Here is a 5,268-nt window from a genome sequence, read left to right as displayed (position 1 = left end):
AATGTGGTGGCAGAGAGTTCTAAAATCTGCAGTTGATCCTCTTGTTGGATCATTTAATAAACTTTCAAATAAACTGCCTGTATGGTCTTAGCCAATCTCAGCTTTGCACTGAGCAACCAGAGGTTTTCTATTTGGTCCAAGCTGTATGAAGAGTAAATAGCACAAATTACCCCCACGTTACAGGAATTGTTCTATCCTTCAGTCTGTGCAGAAATAGAGATGAGTATGAACTACTAAGAAAGGCACCCCCAAAATGAGCATTAGCATGGAAGTTTTGGTTCAGTGATTAAAGAGAGGAGTCCAAAGTCAGGGCTTCTGACTGGTGCACTAAAGCACAGTTTATTTTTGGAAAAGAGACCGCAGCTCTCTTTGGCTTGTCTAAAATGCTGTAGATTTGCCCTCTGAAGTTCACACAGGGGATAGCAGGTTTTTATACAGCTGGCTTTCGTTGTTTCAGTCCTTGCTGGTACACTGCATTCGTCAGTACTGTTAACTGACACAAGCACTGTCAGCAGAATCATTTCAGAGAGGCAAAGCACCCCTCCCTCAGCTGAGGAACTCCTTCCTTCCCTGAGCACTGCAAGTGCCTCTGGCTGGCTGGCAGTGGAGGATGAAGAGCTGGAAGATTAAGAGTGTCTGTTCCTTTTGCTTTCAAAACCAATTTTCATTCAGTGGTGGCTAAAGCTGGGGGACAGATGGCTTCAAAAAGCCCTTTAACTAATACGTTTTGCCAGCCCTACATCCTCTCTTCTGTTAAACATTTCATTCATTATGCAGCTTCAAGGAACGGTGAGAGCCAACTCTTTCTGCCAGTGTCACCCCTGCATGTAACTCCCCCTGCTTTCCAAAGAGCTGTCAAGAGGCATTTTTCTTCGAAAGGGGTAGAATCTAAGTCCTGCTACAATCAGCTTCTGAAGAGGAAGGGCCTTGCATTCAGCCAGAGCTCTGGCGATTGCTGAGATAGAATTAAAAAGGAGAAGAAATAAGAGGAGGGAAAATCTCAAAGGGTGTCAGGGGGCTCTTTGCCTCAAACAGCCTCGTGGGATGGAGTGTGGTGTACAGACTTTGTTTTACAGCTCCAGCTCAGTGTGCACAAAGGCAGTGCCTTGGATGCTGCGTGGGTCACCAACAAGGGAAAAGAGAAATGAAAATAACACTGCAGCTTTTCCATTCTACAAGAGCTGCTTAATGACTCCGAGTAATTAGAGAATGCAGGGAAAAAGTGGCTATTTTTCATTACAAGTCCCATTTTAATTCAGCTCAAAGTCACCTGTTGGTAGAAGACAAGAGGACAAACCACCGAGCACTGGTTCTGCTTCTGGGAAGTGTCGGAATTGCTTCCCTTTAAACTGCAAGCAATGAGAGCTCCTCTGGACACGGTGAGGAGCTCCCAGAGGGAGCAAGGGCACGGCCGTGCCTGGGCAGAGCACGCTGGGCTCCAGCTCCTGCCGGCCTGCGGGGCCTTCTGGGTGCTCCAAAACTCAGATGTACCTGTGCTTTGTGTCAGTTGAGTGTAAATTATTCAGGAAACTGATTTGAAGAGCCAAAAGAATTCTCTGGTCTGTTTTCCTCTGAATGACCACATGGGCAAGGAAACAGAGGGGTGGTGGGAGGACCAGGCTCATGGAGACCCCCTGTGTGCACCAAGGCTGGGTGCTGTCACACTGAGGAAAGGAAAAATCCTCCCAGAAGGAATGAGAACTGTGTTTCCTCTCATCTGTTCCCTCTCCTTTCCCGTACACACACTCCTGAGGGCTTGGTGGGGTTTGGACTTGCTTCATGACACGGTGGCCCCATTTCTGTCTGATCGCTGGCACAGAAGCAGCTGGGGAGGGAGGAAATAAACACACTCTGAGCTCTGAAATTTCTGTGTTTGTTCTGCTTGCTGTTCATTTTTCTGCTAAATATGAAACAGTTTTAGAGTAACTAGGCCATTCACAGTAAATGGAAATTGGGGCAGGAAGAGGTAATAAATTTCTCATTTCAAAGAACATCTTCAACTCCTTTAAATTGAAGGAATTTAAAACATCCTTATTTTCTGACTGCCTAGCATGAGGAGAAAGGATAGGAATTTTCCCCAATCATAATAAGATTTCCTTAAGTTGCAAGAATTTTTTCAAGTGTTTACAAATCCAAGTCAGTTAACAACTGCTCACACGAAGAGCTCTGAACAGTTTGATATCACTGGTGCACAGATTGGGAATACATGTGAAAAGTAGCTCAGCAGATTAATTTTGACTCCAGCCATGACTTGCAATTAACACCAACAAAATTTTGACATGTGGGGCTCTGCAGACAGCATGAATGTATTTTCTGTAGGACTTTGCCTGGTGTGAGCACTTCCCTTCTCTAGTAATCAGCATTTCATCCTCAAGTGCTAAATTAATATTTCTGTTGGTTTCAGGAAAAGTCGAACTTAAAGCTAGGGCTTCATACATCACTCACTTCAGAGGAGGTGCATATACATATACATATAAGACTCTGGGGGGCAAATGTGCCAGAAGAGAAAGTTCAGAGGGGAGCCAGGAAGGAGAGAGAACCTGAGACACTCTGAGGGACCCCAACATCTCAAGCTGTGACTTGGGGTGATCTTTCCAGAACCAGGAGAACAAGGAGAACTTGAGGTGACCCACAACCCTGCACCAGGGATTGTTGCCGCTTACTGACCTGTCAGTGCCTTTCCTGCAGCCCACTTCTTCTCCCAAGGGAAAGAGAAGTAGGATAATTCATAAAATTGCATATATTTGTGATTAGAGAGTTTTGGTACGCAAACCCATTTAGACCTAAACAGTGACAAGACACAGTGACAAGCAACAGAGTAATCCCATGGAGAGTGTAAGTAGCACCTAAGACATTCCTCAGCTGCTATTTTGATTCCTGGTTAAAGATTTCAGCAAAACCAGTCTGGATGTGTTGGGGGAAACTGGGACACGATTCAGGAACTCAGGAAAAGAGGTAACAACCCATACAACGTGTGAAATTTAGGAACTGTTCTGTTTTGTCACAAACCCCACTATTTTTTTTCCGTCTGCTGGGACTCCAAATTGTCAGTGGGATCTGCGAAGCTGGAATTTGTCCATTCCTCCTGAATCTTCTCAACAACTTTCTGAACTGCAAACCAGCTTAAGTCTGGGTGTGGGATGGAAAATGGGGAACAAGGAGAAGGAGGTCCCTGTTATTGACATGCCTGAGGCCATGGAGATCAAAAGACGTTTTTAATGGGCTCACAAGTGACAGAGTGAATGGGGACTGATGTGGCAAAGAAGCCATCGTAAGGGGCAGTTCCAAAGGACCCAGTGTCTCCCTGTTCCTGGATTAAATCACAGCAAAGACAATGAAATCCAAGAAAAGACTGAAATGTTGAAGTGTTGGAAGATAATCTGTTCTGAGCCAAATCCTGCATTTCAAAACACCCTGACAGAACCTGAATTTACTTTAGTTCACAGCAGCATTAGTCAAGGACTTTATCCATGTTTCAAAGCACAGCCTCAGAACTGGTGCTGAAATGGCTCAGAAAGTTCTGGTTCAGGACAAGCGATGGCTGTGACTGATCTGCGCCAACCAGGTCTGCAAAAATTGGAAAATTCAAAGACCTTCTTATGTTTGAGTATTTTGGCTGCTATACCCAAACTCACAAGCACAGAAGGGAGAGTTAATGCAATTTTTTAGGTTTCAGTGTGGGGCAATCTCTAACACATGAGTGTGCATCATCCCAGAGCAGATCACTGTGCATCAACCAGGAGATGAGACTGTGGCACACCCGTGTGCCAGGGCAGGCCGGAGTCAGGTGGGTTGGCACACGTCTCTCACCAGCAGTTGTGAGCCATGCTGAGGTGAACACGAGGCTCTTGCAGAATGGTCCTGATGTAACCAAGGTTCTCCTGGCCTCTCCAGGCATCAGCCAGTCTAGAGAATAGTAATCATTTTCCCATGCAGTCTTACATCAGAGCTCCATTTCACTGAGGGGATTTTTGTTTGTGCTCAGGGGCTGACTTTCAACTGAAGAATTCTGTAACCTGAAGAAGAAACATGGCAGGAGTCAGCTGGTCATGGTTACCCTGTCCTGGCCACCCCTCTTTCCCCACAGACATACAGTTCTTCGTTTTACTTGCCTTAGAGCAAAGCTGTCATTGAAAACTCGAACACCCACCCTGCAAATCTTATTTGTAACCCTTCATAGCCTAGAGAGGAGACAATGTGTTCTGAACCATGGAATAATAGGTCCCCCACAAAATGCAAATCTAAGTAATAATATAATTATCATGTAATGATATTTGGCTGTCTGAATTCATCTGTCCTGAGTAATACATGCCTTGAAATCTCACACTGAAATGTAATTTTTTGCACCATGTGTTTTGTAAGGATTTGGAGTCTGGGGACTTTATTTATTTATTTGTTTGTTTGTTTATTTTCCCTTTGTTGCATCATTAGATGTAGCAGAGCATCACTTTATCAAAGTGGTTCAAACTTGAGTGATTTCAATCCACTTGGCTGAGTTGAACTACCAACTCCTTTAATAACCAGTTGCAAGAATGAACTACAGAGTTATCCCAAATAACCCACAGAAGAAAGGAATAAATGTTGTTCTCTCCTCTGCTGATACGAATTCTAGGTTTGAAGAAAATTATCTCATTACATTAGAATCTAATAGGAGGAAGTGCTCGGTGTAATAGATTAATGTACATTATAATAGTTTCTCCTGAACGATGAGGAATCATTTAAAGTACAATATACTTGTAAATATTCAGTCATTCAGTAAACCTACCAATCTCTAACTCTGTTAGTTAATGCTTTCTAATTGCCAAAGCAATAAGTGAGGAAGGAGAGCACCAATCTAATGTAATTACCTCAAAATACTGTGCTACAAATATCAATCCCAGTGGGTACCACCCCTGCTGAGACTGTGGAAAGGAAATGGAGTTATCAGGAAGAGTTCAAGGTGGAGAAGGTGGAGAGGGTGGAGAAGGGGAGCGATGTGCGCACAGTGAGGGAGCTGCTGGGATGTGCCAGGAATTCTGAATGGCAGGCAAGGATTGCTCCAGGGCAGCAGCAGCTGTAACACTGCCTGGGATCGGTGACACCACTCCTGCACTCAGCTGAGCAGGGCCTCCAGCGGCTCTGGCACTGTGTGGGATTCCTGGGAGCCAGCAGATAGCCCTGTGTGCTGCAGGCTGGAAATGGAGCACTTGGCACTGAGCTTTTTGGAAGACCCTCTGATTTTCTACTGATTGTCAGGTTTGAAGACCTCTCTATCTCACTGGTATCCTG

This window comes from Corvus brachyrhynchos, unplaced genomic scaffold (genome assembly GCF_000691975.1).
Source record: "Corvus brachyrhynchos isolate BGI_N302 unplaced genomic scaffold, ASM69197v1 scaffold266, whole genome shotgun sequence".
NCBI lineage: Eukaryota > Metazoa > Chordata > Aves > Passeriformes > Corvidae > Corvus > Corvus brachyrhynchos.
Note: the sequence above shows the minus strand (reverse complement) of the source record.